Source organism: Emys orbicularis, chromosome 2 (assembly GCF_028017835.1).
Source record: "Emys orbicularis isolate rEmyOrb1 chromosome 2, rEmyOrb1.hap1, whole genome shotgun sequence".
Taxonomy (NCBI): domain Eukaryota; kingdom Metazoa; phylum Chordata; order Testudines; family Emydidae; genus Emys; species Emys orbicularis.
In genome coordinates this window covers 34,771,228-34,789,378 of record NC_088684.1, presented here as the reverse complement: position 1 = coordinate 34,789,378, position 18,151 = coordinate 34,771,228, and positions in this window count along the sequence as shown.

The following is an 18,151-nucleotide window of genomic DNA, read 5'->3' as shown; positions in this document are numbered from 1 at the left end:
ATATTTATTTACAGAGGGATGAGAGGAGAAAAACAACAAGGGGAAATATAGGGGGAGCAGTAAGACAGGGCTGCATCCAAGCCAAGGCCCCACAGGCCCAGTGGTAGCACAGTCTGGAAGGGCAGACACTGAGCAATGTGTCTGCACACAGAGTTCAGGAGCCCTGAGCAAAGTTCCAGTCCAGTGGTGAGTCTTGGGTGCTCCTGGTCGTCTTCGGCGCCAGTGAACTTTCCCCCAACAAACCCCTCCACTGCCCTCTTCTGCCGCTCTCTGCAAAGCCACACAGAGCGACCACCTCCCCACTTAACTAGCTAACAGCCTCCCTCCTTGTTCCCAATGCAGAGTTCCAAGCTCCAGTACTCACAGCCCCATGCAGCTCTGGGAAGCCGTGATACTGGGTCCAGCTCCGGCCTGTCCTTCTTGGGCGATTCCTCCCTGGCACAGTGCTCCTCCTGGCTCCTGTCCTGGGCTGTCCCACATCGGCCCGGTCCGTCTCAGGCCTCAGGCAGGTTCTCTGCTGCTTCACTTTTCCAGGGCCTGCAGGCTGCCTCCCCCTCTCCTTGGAGCTCCAGCGCCGCCCCCTGGAGTTTCCCTCCTTTCTTCTTACTCTCCCCCTCCCCCTTAGAAAAAAAATGTAAAGGGGCCATGCTCTCTAAACCCCAAAGGGGTTACACTTTATTGTTCAGAATTTGGTGATTATTCCTTTTTTCACATCATCATAGACAAACAAGGGACAGAAGTTGAGAAAAATCATTAAAAACCTCTGTGCTATCTTAGTGTGTTGAATGGCTCAGTTTGTTGCAAGTATCATTATTTGCACCTGTTGACTAAATTACATTTCTTTGGCTAAATTCAAGTATGGGTAGTCTCAATTTTATACCAAGTGTTTTCTGTAAGAAGAAACTATATCCTGCACTAGCAGAAGGATAGACCTGCTGATCTGATGTCTCTTCCACTATAAATTCTATGATCCTATATAATAGAGATGATATAGGAGTCCTTCATTTTGAGTATCTGAATTGAAAAAAGAGAATTTTTATTTTTAATTGAGATAAATTGACTTGGTTTAATTCAATACCTTTTAGTACTGAATTAAACCAAGTCAGAGGCTGGAATTAGAACTAAGACAAGAACTGGCTGGGAAAATTTTGATGGAACAGTTTTTCCTTGGAAATGAATATGTTTTGACAAATCGTTCTCAGGTTGTAGTATAGGATTTCTGGTGATCGAGATACAAACCCCTACCCCACAATGGCCAGTAGTCCAGTGGTTGGGACACTCATCTGGCACTTGGAACACTCACCTCACATATAGGAGGCTCACCTTCAAGTCTGTAGTCTAAAGCAGGGAGAATGTAGGTGTTGTGTGAAGTTAGGGGCCTACACAGTTAGGCTGTAGCCAAGCAGAAGTTTTGTGGATTACTGTGGTGCCTAAACTGGGTTTTAGGTGCCAAAGTTGGGGGTTTAAGTGCTTAAATATTTTTGTGGATCTGAGCCATGCTGGCTGATAGAACCTGAAAGACCTAGAAGACAAAGGATTAATTCCTCAATGAATGAGCATGTAGAAAGAGAATGGAAGGCCAGTACAAACTAAGTGAACAAGCTAGAGGTTCCAGCCATTAGCAAGTAGAAAATGTAACTGATATAACTGACAGTTACTTTTATCTTCAATTAAAAGCTGACCACTTGATGTTCCAGGTTTCATAAAAAGAGGGAATGGCAGACACATGTATTCTGCTGGCTTGGTGTGTTGATAGAAATAAGAGCTCTTTGAGTTAATTATGATGCTTGTTAAGTTTTTCCCCTAGCTATACTTTCAGTAAAACTAGGAATTGTACCTATAAGGAAGGGCAGGTATATGTAAAGACATCATGACTTGTTAGGGGAAACCCCTCCCTGCCTCTGTCACTCTATTTCTAAGGGGAGGGTTTTTGTAAGGTGAATAAACTGAGTTGAACAGATTTCTTCATTGAATGTTAATGAAGTTCACACATGATGCTAACTGGAAAGTGTTGTAAAACCAATGGGGATAGGGAAACCTACACAGCTTATGGTAAATTACTAAAAATAGGATTAATTTTGGAGAAGTGCTAACTAGTTCATCCAAGAAGTAATAATCAGAAATACAGATACATGGGAGAGAGAAACCTAGAAAGCAGTAATACTGAAAGAGACCTAAATCTGAGAATAAATAGCGATGTAAACATTATGTGCAGCAAAAAAATGCAAATGCAATTTTGGGTTCTCTATCAAGAGACATTATTTTAAGGAGAAAGGAGGGAACAGTATCACATATAGTCATTGGTTTGACAAGTTCTGCAGTGTGCAAAGAATATTAGAAATAACTTTATCAGGGCAGTTGGATGGAATGGTGAAAACAATTGCAACAGAATCAGTCACTAGGCACAAATATTCTCTAGAATTTCAGCCCTAAAATGAAATTCTGCTTGAGGGAATGTGGAGGGGTACAGGAAAGGAGGAGAGAAATGCAAAGTAATACATCCTGAGGAAAAATAACCTGTAAATTGATACTCAAAGTAATACATCCTGAGGAAAAATAACCTGTAAATTGATACTCAAAGGCAGGGACAAGCTGTAATACTAAAACTTGGCAGTGATGTTGGACATTAAATATGAGCTTACAATGTGATACCAAAACAAAAAAGACCAAGTCATCAGTTCATTTTTCCCTTGATGTCTTTGTGTATTACAGCTTTCCTTTACCTGTAGGCACTGTTTTCCTATTACCTATGATAAAACAGCTCAGGGGTGGTCTGTCTAGACTTTTCAGTTGCCCACTACAGTACTGGCAGTCTAAGCACATGGGCATTCCTAGTTGTCAGAATCTATTGTACTCCTGCACTTTTCTATTTTTAGGTTCTAGTGCTGGTGCCCATCACCATAACATCTTGGTAGCTTTCACATCAAATAGATTGGCAATAGTAACACAACCGAGGACTCCATGGAGTCTCTAGCTCTTCCCCAGTTTAGAGTTTAGGAATATCTGCTTGGGGTAGCAGTTTTTTGCAGGGTGGAAGGGGGAAAAGAGGCAGGAGAAGTTTTTGTGAATAATATTCTGGTTATGGTTGAAGAGGAAAGATTTACAGTATTCCCTAAAGGAGTCAGACTCATACCACAGATAGATCCCCATGACAGAGAGTGTCTTGTCTTCTGGGTTTTGTGATCTGCATTGCCCAGAAGAGCACAATTGTTTTGTTAGTTCACTGGAGATGTAGTCTCCAATGTATCTGGGACCTGATCCACTCATGGCTTTTAGGCACATTATTATTAACAAATTTGAGTGAGGACTCACAATGTCAAAGCCACAATGCGGGCCCTCGGAAAGGATGCCTCATAGAATAGACCTGACATTCTCAGTATTCTGCTATGCAAACTGATGATTCAAACCCATAATTCAATGAGTACCTGTCACTTAGGCAGAGGTCCAAATAACTTCTGAGTAAGCTCAGTGTTGCTCTAACAATGGGAATGAGTTTCAATAGCAAAACCTCATAAACTGCACAGCACATTTATAGCTGAGTGCACAGTTCCCGGCCAGAAATGTCCCAGAGGCACCCTCAGTGGGAATAGGCTGCCTAACCTGTTTTGGGTCACAGTGTGATCTTTGCCTTGACCACACTTGCATGTGTAAGTTTTGCTTACCAATTTTAAATGCCTCCTTCTCCAAATCTTGTCATATAGTCATGAGGATGTGCCATAGTTGATCCAAGGGAACAGTCAATAAAATTAATAGGTGGCAAATTCAAAACTGGTAAAGTGGTAATATGACCGTGGAACTCATTGCCACAGGCTGTCACCGAAGCCAAGAATTTCGCAGGATTTAAAAAGGGATTGGGCATTATTATAGATAAGTCACATAGCAGTGACAGTAAATGCTACCAAAGTTTGGAAGAGATATTAAACCTCAAGCTTCAGGGTTAAAGTCAACATGTAATTACAAAGGATTAGGAGAAGTCTAAATATGGGGCTACAGATTATTCCACTTCTGCCTGCTTTGCTCTGAGGCATCTAGTGTTGGTCATGGCTAGGGCCCTACCAATTTCACGGTCGTGAAAAACATGTCACGGACTGTTAAATACACCCTTCCCTGTGAAATCTCCCCCTTGCTGCTGGAAGTGCCCCAGGCAGGGGGCTCCTAGCTGCGAGTCCCTACTGGGCTGAGGGGGGACAGGACTTGTCCTTCCCCTACATAGCTGCTCTGGGGTGGGTGATGGGGGGCGATCATACTCACCTCCGAGTGCCTCCCCCTGCTGTGGGAAGATGTGGGCTGGGCAGCAGCCCCAGACGTTCCTGCAGCTAGTGGAGGCTTGTGGAGGTAGGTATGATCTCCCACTTCTGCAGGAAGCACCCCAGCCGGGGGGCTCCTAGCTGTGAGTCCCCACTGCCAGAAAAGGGACCCCCACAGTTACAACACCATGAAATTTCAGATGTAAACATCTGAAAATGTGAAAATGACCAATTAAAAAATCCTCTGGCCATGAAATTGATCAAAATGGACTGTGAATTTGGTAGGGCCCTAGACATGGCTAGAGACAGGATACTGGATTAGGTGGCCCTTAGGTCCGATCTAGTATAGCAGTTCCTGTATTCCAACTGAGTAGAATATCCTTCAAGTTAAACATTTATGTGTGGCCAGAGAAAAATTTGAATTTTATGGATGGAAAAACTTAAGAGACTCGTAGACTTTGAGGCCAGAAGGGGCCATCATGATTGTAATGCTGGGCCAGCGAAGGTTAAACAACCAGCAAGCTGGGTGACCTGTAAGCAACCCTTAAGGATGTATCAAAAGGGTAATCAGGGCCATTCTTTGTAGATAATTATCAAAGCCATGTTAAGTAGATTAGTATCTTTAACTTGTTAGTCTGTATTGTTAGAAAATCAAAGAGTAAAGTGCTAAATGTATCTATGTTTACCTGCATCCTATTAGAAATCTAACAAGGTGATCTAATTAGCGTGTGGATGTTAAATCCCCTTCCTGTCTTATAATGCTTCATTATTGTATTCTATTGACTCAGAGATCAAAAGGGGATATTATCACTTAGATGGAATTTGTGGTGTAATAATATTGTTAGCCTCATCCCTCCTTGAAGCTTGTAATTACCCATAGTAAGCCACCCGAGAACTACTTTGATGGTTTGAATGGCTATTGCTAAAGGTATTGTCGGAGAAAGGAACCATTGAATAGAGGTCACAAACTGTCGGCTCACTTTCATCCAAGCCCACCTGGTGAAGTTGCCTGTCTATGCCCAGTCTGCTTCAAGTATAAAGGAAGCCCTGGACCTGATCCTTGCATCTCATGTCTGCTTAAACTTTAAGAGGGAAGGTCTAAGCCATAGGACCAAGGTGTCTAGATAGTTGCCTGGATTATCCTGGAAAAACGAACAGATTCTACATTAGATTGGGCTATAAACCAATGAATTGATTCCAGAGAGACTTTTACAAGCCATCATATATAATATCTTTGCTATGATCCTGATCTATGAACCTTTGAGAATTATTTGTATGTATATTGATCTCTTAATCAGTTATAACACTCTCCTTTTTTCCTTTTATTAATAAATCTTAGATTTAGTTATTAAGGATTGGCTGTGTGTATTGGATCTGAAATATTCATTGACCTGGGGAGTAATGTGTCTGATCCTTTTGGATTGGAAAAACTTGATTTATGGTGAATAGGGTTTTAATAAACTCTCACTATATTAGACTTGGTTGTCTAGATGGGAGCCTAAAGGGCTTTTTGTTAACCAGTGTGGTACTCCAGAAGCGCTTTTGTTACTGACTTGGTGAGTCTAATTATAGAATAAACCACCATTTGGGGAGATTGTCTGCCCTATTTCTTGCAGTCTTCCCTGAGTGTGTCATCCTCAGTATGGTCAATCTGGGCACCAGGGTCACAATGATCATCTAGTCTGACATCCTGCACATCACAGACAACAGAACCTCACCCACCCACTACAGTAACTCAGATAGAGGTTAAGGGTCTATTACAGAAACCCTCAAACCTTCATTTAAAGATTTTAAGTTACAGAGAACCCACCATTTACTCTATTTCTATCCAGAAAGTGACCTGTGCTCCACACGACAGAGGAAGGCAAAAAACCCCAGGGTCTCTAGCAATCTGACCTGAAAGAAAATTCCTTTCTGACCCCAAGTATGGTGATCAGTTAGATCCTGAGCATGTGGGCAAGACCCACCAGCCAAACACCTGGGAAAGAACTAGTAGTAGTAGTAACTCAGAGCCCTCCCCATCTCCAGCCATTGGAGCTATTTGCTACTAGCAGTTGTGGATGCTTACAATGGTATATGGCCCAACCTCATCATAACATCCCCTTTGTAAACTTATTAAAATCAGTCTTGAAGCCAGTTATGTTTTTGTCCCCCACTGCTCCCCTTGGAATGCTGTTCCAGAACTTCACTCCTCTGATGGTTAGAAACCTTTGTCTAATTTCAAACCTAAGCTTAGTGATGGCCAGTTAATATCCATTTGTTCTTGTGTCAGCATTGGTCCTTAACTTAAATAACTCCTCTCCCTCCCTGGCGATTATCCCTCTGATGTATTTATAGAGAGCAATCATATCTCCCCTCAGCCTTAATTCAGGTAAAGTAAACAAGCCAAGCTCTTAAGTCTTCTCTCATAAGGTAGGTTCTCCATTCCTCTGATTATCCTAGTAGCCCTTCTGTGCACATATTCCAGTTTGAATTCATCGCTGTTAAACATGGGAGATCAGAACTGCTCACAGTCTTCCACATGAGGTCTCACCAGTGACTTGTATAATGGTAATAACATTTCCCTATCTCTGCTGGAAATACCTTGCCTGATGTATGCTAGTACTGTGTTAGACTTTTTCATGGCTGCATGGCATTGGCAGCTTATAGTCATCTTATGATCGAACAATACACCCAGGTCTTTGTCTTCCTCTGTTGCTTCCAAGTGATATGTCCCCAGGTTATAGCAAAAATTCTTGTTGTTAGTCCCTAAGTGCACGACCTTGCAACTTGCATTATTAAATTTCATGCCATTTTTATTATTCTAGTTTTCAAGATCAGCCAAATCTTCTTGTATGATAGTCCAGTCTTTCTCCCAACTTTGTGTCATCTGCAAATTTTATTAGCACATTCCCACTTTTTGTCTCTAATGAAACTGTTAAACAACATTCATCCCAAGACTGATTCCTGAGAAATCCACTAGTAACCTCACTCCAGCCTGACAGTTGACCCAGCATAGTCTCCCCTTTAACCAGTTCCTTATCCACCTTTTGATTCTCATATTAATCCCCATCTTCTTCAATTTAACTATTGTCCCATGTGGAACTGTAACAAATGGTTTATTAAAATCCAGGAAGTTTAGTTCTACTGCATTTCCTTTGTCTAAAAAAATCAGTTCGCTTCTCCAAGAAATAGATCAGGTTGGTCTGGCATGTCTACCATTTGTAAACCCACATTGTGTTTTTATCCCAGTTGCCATTTACCTCTATGTCCTTATCAACTTTCTCTTTCAAAATTTGTTCCAAGACCTTGCGTACTTTCGAATCCTCCTTTCCATTAGCCACCCTGCCACTGTCCCAAGCTCCTTATTACTCTTATTAAAAATTGAGGCAAAGTATTTGTTTAGATGTTGGACCATGCCTAGGTTATCTTCAGTCTCCACCCCATCCTCAGTGCTTAGTGGGCCCTCTTCTTCTTTCCTTGTTTTCTTTTTATTTATATATCTACGGAATCTTTTACTATTGATTTTAATTTCCTTTGCAAGGTCCAACTCTAGTTGGCTTTTGGCAGTTCTCACTTTCCCCCTACACTTTCTAACCTGCTATCCTAGTGGAGCCTCTGTTACTTTTCTTCCACAAAGTGATTTTGACCCAGACAGATTCCATTTTATTCATACCATCACTTCTAATTTCTTTACACTCTATCTTGTTTTTAATATACAGTGCTACTCCACCTCGTTTACCTTTATTTTAGTTTTTCCTGAACAGCACATACACTTCAGTATCTGTATTCCATCAGGCCTACTAATGAACCATTATTCCTATAATGTCTGTTTTCACATCCTGCACCCATAATGCTCATTCCTCCATTTTGTTACCCAGGGTCCTTGCATTGGTGTATAGACACCTTAGTTGTTTTTGCTTGGCTTCATCCAGATTTCTTGCCCAATTAGGTTATCATTCTACTCCCAGTATCGGCTACCTGACTGTTACTCTCATTGGTGTTGGCACTGTTTTCCCTCTTGATATCCATTCTCCTACCCTCTGTTTCTTTCTCCATTGTTCTATCCTGTCTTACTTGATTTTCCTCCTGCTCAATATTAGAATAAAGCATGGAGATTACATGCGCATCTCCCAGCTCTCTCCCCTGAATTCCTAGTTTAAAGCTCTTTTAATTAGTTGTACCAACCTCCATCCCAGAAGTCTATTTCCACTCCTCCTCCACTCAGATGGAGTCCACCATGAGAACAGTCCTCTGTCTGTGAATGACTCCCATTGCCTCAGCCATCCGTTGACCATCATAATCTTGTCTCAGCTTCACTCTCCTCCTCTAGGAACAAACAGGTAGACTCTCACTGATGATCACTTGAATCTCTGTTTCTTTAAGCATCTTCCCCAGCCTGGCATAGTCTCCCTTGATGTGTTCCAGCAAGCATCTAGCGGTATCATTTGTTCCAACATGACGGACAATCAGTGGATTCTTTCCTGCTCCTATTAGGATCCTCTTCAGCCTCAGGTCTACATCCCATATCTTAGCTTCTGGCAGACAGCACACCCTTTTATTCTCCAGATCAGCTCTGGTGATTGGCCTGTCTCTTCTTCTTAGTAGGGAATCCCCAATCATATAGATCTGCCTCTTACTGGTGTTGGTATGGTTCTCCGGACTTCCTCCTTCTCTTCTTTCTGGCTGCAAGTCTTCTTGTCTTCTGTTCTCACCTGCAATCTTCTGTGAGTCATCATCTATCCTCCTGGAACTCTGCACTCTGGCTACCTCCATTGACTTTTCTCCTTTTGTAGGACTAGCTACTCTTCCCTTTTTTCTTGCCCTCCCATCTTCTGTTGCTGCTTGCATCTCTCCTTAGCTTTCTAATTTTGCATTCCTCAGCTCTGTTTCTCCTTTGCTACCCCGTCTCTGCCTCTGCCTCATTCTCGTAGTCATGCTTTCACTGGGCATTTTCCTCATCCAGATCCTTCAGTTCTCTAGTCCAGCTTCTATCTGCAAGTCTTGAGGTTTCCCATCAGCTTCCTCCCTCCATCATCTGCTCAAATCCCTTTCAAACTCAACCACAGTTTCTACCTGCATCTCCAAACCGCAGATCTTCTCTTCCATCAGATTTATCATGTGGCACTTCATATAAACAAAGTACCTTTCAGGTACCCTCTCTAGAATATATTCTCTAGAATAATGTACATTCAGTAATCTTCATCTCTTCCATTCTTTGGATCACTACCACTGCTGCTTCTGTAGCTGTAATAGCCTTCTCTCCTAAGCTCCTATCACCACAAAAAAACAACAACAACCAAAAAAAGCCACACACACAAACACAACACCACTCACTCCATCACAAACTCCTACTCAAAATTCCCTGATTTCAGCTCTGTTTGCTATAAAGGTGCTTGGCTGCCTTTATAGGCCTGCTGATTATGGATGACACAATTAAGTCTGTGCGGTACACTCATAGCAGGGTATTGTCAAATCAGGTGAATCGTAGTTCATCTGTAAACTCACATTCACTATGGAAGTGTTGCAAGGATCTTGGATCTCTGAAGCAAAGCACTTTCTGCTTCCCAGAGCTATGCTCACATTGACACATTTAAAGAGACAGGTGAAAATATAAAGCTCTAGCAATTGAACTAGTGTTGTGTAAAATAAACACTTCCCCCAAAAAAACTCAAAACACCCATATGCTTATATTAGGCGTGTATTATTGTGGACAGCATTATTTGATTGCACTCTATTTTGTCTCATGGAAAAGAGCCAGCTTTGGCTGTCTGACTTCTACCAGAATCAGGTGGTGGACATAGACCACAAAAAACTTTAACTTTTTTCTTAAGTACTACAGGTGTCAGGCAGCGTGTCTGAATACATGCCTTAGAGATAAGGTAGACTTTAAAAGGGGCAGATGTGTCTTTGTGTGAAATCCACTTCCCCAGCCTTCTTAAACATAGCTCAGCACGTTTGAAAATGGATTAAAAGGGTGTCATCTGGTGTCATGGAAATCTGAAATCGCAGTAGTTGCTGTAAAGGTTGGCACTGCTCAAAGTCTCTGATCCTAATATCCCATCCTGAGCTAACTGTGAAAATCCATTCCAAATACAATGTCACTGGACAGCTAAGAACCTAACTGGGACCACTTTCAAGGAAACTGCATGATAAAACTAGATGTGACCAACACTTTTTGAGCACAGTTTTAAAGCAGCACTAACGTTTTAAGATTTCAATTTTAAGACCCTCAACTAAAGAAAGACAGTGTGGGGTGAGCAACATCCTAACTTAACAACTCAGCAGGAAGTTTCACTAGAATGCGGAAAATGAAGGGCCATATAATCGCTGCTTCTCAGGGAATAGGATTAAAACACATCTTCTAGCCTGCCTCAGTGCCTGAAAGGGCATCTGATTCATTTTGTTTCTTTTTTGATAAATGACTGTTTTGTGCATTAGTGAGACAAGGTGGGTGAGGTAATATCTTTTATTAGGCCCACTTCTGTTGGTGAAAGAGGCAAGTTTTAAAGCTTACACAGCGCTTTTCTTCAGGTCTAGGAAAGGTACTCAGAGTGTCACAGCTAAATACAAGATGGAACAGGTTGTTAAGCTAAGGAGTTAACACATGTTGCAGGAGAACATTCAAGGTGAAGTGGCCAGTTAACACCTCTGCAGTCATAAGAAAAAAAAGGGGGGTTAGTGGGTTACAGACTGTTGCAATAAACCATAAACCAGTGTGTTTATTAAGTCCATGACTTTTAGTGTCTAGCAAAGTTATGAATTTGCTTTGAGCATGCCATAGTTCCTGGTTTCTGTTGTAACCTTTCTTGCTAAGGTGTTTGAAAAGGATCCTTAATCTCCAGAGATAACCCACCTCTGTAAAACCATACAAAACAGATGTGGTCACTGACTCTTTCTGGAGCATGGTGTATAGAGTGGAAATGCTGCTTTAATAAAGATGATGATTGATAAAGCTTTCCCCACTGTCACTATACCCAGGTCAGTGAAGAAGCAGTTTAAATACAATAGAATTAAAACAGAACAATACAACAGCCAATGTGGGCTTATAAAAATCTATGAATATAGCCATATGCATGCAGTGTGGTAGTGAGAAAGTTGGAAACAATTACTGCACTTGAGTGGTAACGTATGGAAATGAAGAGCAAACTAGAGTTCTGCAGAGAACAGACTAGGTACAGGGAGAACTGCAAGCAATGGCGTATGATCAGGGTTCAATAAACTGGGAAGTTTGTCATCATTTTGAGATGGTGACTGAGGAATATTCTCCACTGTGTAGTGACAACTGATGGGAAAATAAAAAGGAGACAGCTGCTTTGAGCTGAGCCCACAAGCTGGAATTTTGGGCCTCTTAAGATTTCACTGGAAGCTTCTCAAGCAGGACCAGTTTTTAAGTCTTTGGAAGACTGTGGCTTTATTCCACTGCCCATGTTGAGGTGAGGAGGGATTGCACATTAATGGTCGCTTCCAGGGGTAAGATGTCTGAAGCAGGCACAAATCTGGGAGTGCAAGGCAGAGCAGTCTCGAGAAAACTTTTTAAAAATATAAGTAGGACAACGACCCTGCACTACCACCTCTTTTTTGGGGAGTGGGGGGTGGAGGAGGTCAAATGTAATTAGGGTGACCAGATGTCCTGATTTTATAGGGACAGTCCCGATATTTGAGGCTTTTTCTTATATAGAAGCCTATTACCCCCCACCCCCATCCTGATTTTTCACACTTGCTGTCTTTTTACCCTAAATGTAATAGTCTAGATTTTGTAGACGTCTCATTGTGTTAGTCCCCTGAATAGGGATGCAAGAAGTGGTCCCCTCCTCTTGTGCACTCACAGAAAGTTAGATACACACTAGATGTAAGCAAACGATGAGCAAGTTATTGCAAATGTAGCCTCTAACCCTAAGCAAGTGCCTACATATAGATTCCAGTCCAAAGCTGAAGAAATCTGGGGAGCAAGTAATATTTCCCTTTCTCACAGCTGGTGAATGAGAAAATAGTAAGGGAATGAGCTGGAAGGAGTAAAGGGAGAAAGATTGTTATCATAGATGACATTCTTTCACTTTGCACTGCTGATAAAACAGCACTTGAAGCTCCAAAGAGCTCTCCATTTACCAACTCTATCAGATGAAATGCTGGGCTCCAAAAGGTCCCAAAGAAGTTTGGAATGATAGTTTGCTTGGGCAACTCAATAAGAAGATGCGGAGAGGGAACAAACACCAATGCCTGAGGAGGAAGGAGATTATAAATCTCTTGTGCTGAGCTCCAGGACATACTGTGCTTTCCTCCTCTTCCAAGCTGACAGTTAACTGACGCTATACTGCTCCCAGAGGGCCCAGAAGAGGAAGAATTCATAGAATCATAGAATCATAGAATATCAGGGTTGGAAGGGACCTCAGGAGGTCATCTAGTCCAATCCCCTGCTCAAAGCAGGACCAATTCCCAACTAAATCATCCCAGCCAGGGCTTTGTTAAGCCTGACCTTAAAAACCTCTAAGGAAGGAGATTCCACCACCTCCCTAGGTAACCCATTCCAGTGCTTCACCACCCTCCTAGTGAAAAAGTTTTTCCTAATATCCAACCTAAACCTCCCCCACTGCAACTTGAGACCATTAGTCCTTGTTCTGTCATCTGCTACCACTGAGAACCGTCTAGATCCATCCTCTTTGGAACCCCCTTTCAGGTAGTTGAAAGCAGCTATCAAATCCCCCCTCATTCTTCTCTTCTGCAGACTAAACAATCCCAGTTCCCTCACTGGGAATTCTGTTGAGATGGCAGTATAGCTTTTGAAAGGTCACCCCAATAGGTGAGAGCAATGCATGATGTGGGAGATCTAAGACTTCCAGACTTCCTTGCCACCAATCAAGACAATTGGACCTACTTTCCTATCTGAAAAGACAACTGAAGTTTTCTAGCTTGGTTAAAATCTGCTCCCTCCCAGCAGTGGTCACACAAGTGTCTCATGAAGGACTGTGAACTATATTCTAAGTACCTAAACTAACTAAACTTAAAGCCCTGATTTCTGTCAAAATGCAGGCAAGAGTGAAGAACTGATTGTTACAAGATAGAATCCTTTCTCATGAAGATGATTGATCATGAGAACTTCCCTAAGGCCTTATTCATCCAGACATTGTTAACAAGGTGCCTGACTGGTAATCTGGCACTTGGACTTTATACATGCAATAGTTAGCAAGTTTCTTCTGACCCTGATAGTGTCTAAGGCATCTATTATTGTGGTATCTAAACACTGAAAAACAATTAAACATACCACTGAGGGTGCCTTGTTCCCAGTGGCTAATGACTTATGGATTTAGTCTAATGTTGATGCTGTGATCACTGTGTCTGTTACCCTGACCTCTGTCCTGTTACCTTTTTAACCCTCTGAGCCATCCAGTCTCCCAGCTTATAACAGTTTTGAGGTGAGTTATGTCTAGGTCTAAAAATATGGACAACGTCCCTTTTTAATTCTATACTTCCCCCTCTGCATTCCATTCACAAACCATGTCAGCGTGTTTTGATTGACATGCAGAAAGAGTGAAGTACAAATTCAAGGTAAAGGTCAACTCTGCTGATACAGATCTGCTTATTGGCATATCAAACTAATAGTTATTCTGAGCAGATCCTGGCAAATATAATGGGGGTGGGGGGTGCATGGTGCTCTTGAGGGAATTCTGTGCCAAAAAATTAAAAATTCTGTGCACAATATTTTAAAATTCTGTAAATTTTATTTGTCAATAAATAAATGTGGAGTCTCCATCATGGCAGTGGGGAGCATAAGCCACTGGCTGCACAGAGGTGGGAGATCACCCTTCAGCCCCCCCACTCCGGACATGGACTCTGACACAGAGCAAGGGCTGGGCTCCTCCATGCCAGGTGCACTGGGTGTGGACAGGCAGTCTCAGCCCTGCAGGATCCAAGTGTGGAGGGGCTTAGTGTGTGGGGGATCCAGGTGTGGGGTGAGAGGGCTCTGTGTGGGGCAATCTGGATGCAGATGGCTCAGTGGGGGTCTGGGTGCAGGGGGGATCTGAATGCACAGGGGCTCATTGAGGGGTTCAGGGGCAATAGGACTCTGCAGGGAGGTCCAGGTGAAGGTGGTTGGAGTTCAGCATGGGGGTCTGGGTATGGGGGGATGGGTCTTGGTATGGGGGGGTTCAATGAGGGGTCCAGGTGCTGGGGGAGTGGAGCTTGGGGTCCAGGTGCAGCTGGCTGAGGCTCAGTGGGGTGGGGGTCTGGGTGCAGGGGCTCGTTGGGGTGGTCCAGGTGCAGGGGGGTGGGGTTCATTGGAGTGGGGAGTCAAGTGCAGGGAGCTTAGCTAGGGTGATCTGGGTGCAGGGGTGGAAGTCTAGGTGCAGGATGGTGGTTCGGCAGGGATCTGGGAGAAGGGGGGCTTTGGATGCAGAGGGTGAGGCTTGGTGCGGTGGGGGTTCGGGTGCGGGGGCTTGGTGGGGGGTTCTGGATGCATGGGGAGGTGGGCAGATGGGGGAGCAGCTCCCCGTATAGTGACCCTACCTTCCGTGACTGAGAAGCGATGGGGGCAGGAAGCAGGAGGCGGGCAGCAGAGCTTCTGCAGACGGAGGAGGTTTCTGGGGGTGGGTCTGTCCCAGCCCCAGTTGCTCCTTGCAGGGGAAGAGGAAGTCACATCCTCCCCATCCCAGGACAGCTCAGGACAGACTAGCAGCTGAGCCCAGCACAAGGTAGGAGCTACCTGCCAGGGCATACCCAGCCTCATTCTCCCCCCTACAGTAATTTACCTTTCTGCAGGCTGCCTTGGGAGCCCAAAATGATCACCCACACTGCTGGGGAGGGCACTTGACTTCTCTTGTGGCTTCCCTTTTTCTTCCCTGTCAGAAAGCCATTTTTCCGTGCGGAAGCCAAGAAGTCTGTGGGGGACATGAATTCTGCACGCACACAGTGGTGCAGAATTCTCCCAGGAGTAACATGGGAATAGCACTATCATCTCTTGTTTGTCCTTTTTTCTCACATAAATGGTAGAAGTCCAGAGAGGCCTGTCTTACTGGTCCCAAAAGGGACCATAAGGCCAACTTTCAAATTCTCAGTACCATATTCTAGGCAAATAATGACCTACTTCATGTTATTTCTCTTCTATAGTTTTATGCTTTTCAGTGTTCAAACCCTGCAGTATCTGCTGTTGTAAACACAGTGGGTGGACAGTTTCACACACTTTCAGCATTCTATGTGTCTGGCATAGATGGTTAAATTGGAAATCTTGTTTCCATTAAAAACCTAATTGCTGGCATGTTGCTGGGCAACAAATGCAAAATCCAGTCACAGTTTGACAATTGTTTCTTGTTTCGGGGATCTCCCCAAATAAAATTTGGCATGGGTACCTGAACTTATTTGATAGCTTTCACTGTAAAATTTGTTCTTAGAAGAGCTCACTCACTCCTTTTGTACCAAGAGCATTCTTTTTGAAAAGTCCTGCATAAAAAGTAAGGTTGATGTTATAGTCAATCCTGCTAGAAGTGCCACTGTGAAAGTTGTGACAGTTTCCATTATAAAGTCTGTTTCTCTAGGATTTATGTAATTTAGAAATAAAAAGACAGTGACAGTAAGCTTTTTTAAAATATATTTTTGAAAAGAAACTCCTTGTTTTCCTTTCTCTTTTCTGGTTTCTGAACCTCCCTTCATTCCAGCTGCCCCTGCTCCTGGTATTAGTGCCACAACTGCTTTCAATAGTGCTTATTTGCAGCTGCATCATATCTTAAAATATACTTTCTATTTTTAAAATATGGAGTTGCTCCTGCTTTCGCTTTCTTTAAAGTAACATGTTAAATATTTAAGGCTGGCTCAGACTGTGGGGGAGTACTACTGTACTGAACTCCAGTCAGAACTGGCATCAAGGAGAGATAGCTCTGTTGTTGTGTTCTTTTCCAGGACACAGACGTTCACAAGCCTTCTCAGCATGATATTGGTCTTGGGGTACTGTCCTTTGTTTCTCTGCATTGTTATTCAGAAACTACAATATATTGCTTATTTGATGAGAATGAATATTCATTTGTGGCAGCTGAAGAAAACAGGTCACTAAAATGTATGGTTAAGTCGATTTATTTTCCATAGCCCTAAAGGGGTAAAACAATTTGATATTCCTCCCCATTCTTTTCACAGAGGTAAAAGCAGGACTTGAAAACATCTATTGATCTGATTGAAGAGAGGGAGTTCCATTTGTTACCATTTGAACCCAGTATACATAAAATAATTGTTTCCCTCACCCATCTGCCACCCCCACAATAAGAAGCTGATCTGTCAGTATCACTGGCTCATGAAGAGTCTAGAAGTACTCTTTTTGCAAAGTGTTATTATGAGACCAGTGTAGCTTTCACTCTACACATTAATGACATATACTGAAGAGGCTCTCAGGTTGACACTTGGAGTATGGGTGTTTGAATATATTCAACTAGTCAAAAATGATTGAAAGGAGAGGTATACATTCAGCTAAGACTAAATGCTACTGATCAAACCAGAATCAGCAAACAAGCAAGATAAAAATTAAACAGAGCACAATCTAGATTAGCTAGTCAGAATGATAATAACCCTCCCCAAAATCAATATCCATCTTCTTAATTTCCTGGGAAATAGAGGCCTTGATAGAAGGTCAAGAGACTTGGATGTGTCTGACAGAGTGCGGAAGCTAATTCTGTAGATGAGGGCCTCGGGTCTCAAACGACATACTACCCTCCCATAGTCCATTTAAACCAGATGAAGGTCAACATGTGTACTTTATCAGATCTCAACTACTGTGGTATCACAAGAAGACAGGTAGTCCCTCTGGTAATCTAGACCCAGACCATTTAGGACTTGAGGTAATAGGAAAAAAACAATGCTTTGAAGTTTGCTAACTGGAAGCCAGTGCCGATGTCTGAATTATTTTGGGGAATTTCTATGGTCTGTGTTAAACAGGAACTCAGACTAGATGATCACAATGATCCCTTTTGGCCTTGGAAAATATGAACATAAGTGTAATGTTCCCCTCTGTGAAGCCATATTAAGAAAATGGGCTACCAAAATGTGCATTCATGTGCTATGTTTCTGAGCTCTTCAGGTATATCTTATGTGTTATGGTAAATTACAAGGCTGAGGAAGAGAGCCATGAGAGGTAGTAATTCTGATAACATTATTGGGGAGTAGCAGCAGCTCCTGACTCACGGGTAACTATTTTATTAGATTTTCCTTGCATTCGCCTTCCCCTGCCACCTAATATCAGTGGTCAAAATTCTCTTGTTTTTCATTAATCATTCCTGACATGTAGCTGGCACCTTCATGAGTCTATCTGCTTGGCTGGTGTCATTGAATCATGAATCTCGAAAAGTGGCAAAGACACATTTCTCATTCTTAAATGTATTTACGGTGAAGGACCTCTTCAATTTTAGCTGACCTGCTGTCAAAATGCAGTTACATGACCTCATCTGTCAGCTACACGTGTTCTGTCTTACAATAAGTTTTTCTTCAAGCAGTTAAATGGAGATCTTCAGAATGTGACCAACAGCTTGGCTGTCCAGCACTTTTTTTGACTCCTCCAAAAGGTCACAAGGATGGTGCATTTGATTTCCACACTACTTGGCAGGTGGCAGATAGAACACCAGTCTTTCTTGTATTTTATTTCTGCAGAATTCTAACTGTACTATAGAGGATGAGGAATACAAGTTCTGAGAGTGGAAACCCATGTGGTCAGTGCCTCTTGTTCGAGCTGATGCAAGGTAATGGGCAATGCATGTAGCCAACAGTTAAGCTATTAAAATTACATATCTTATCAAAATTAGGAGAGTACTTGACATTACAATAGGGTTTACATGGAAAACTTTTTATGACCTCTGTGCATAAAGCTTACTATGACATTGAAATCATTGGGCCCAATTCATGGCTTCTGTAAATCTGTGTAACTCCATTGACTTCAACAGAACTTTACTGATCAC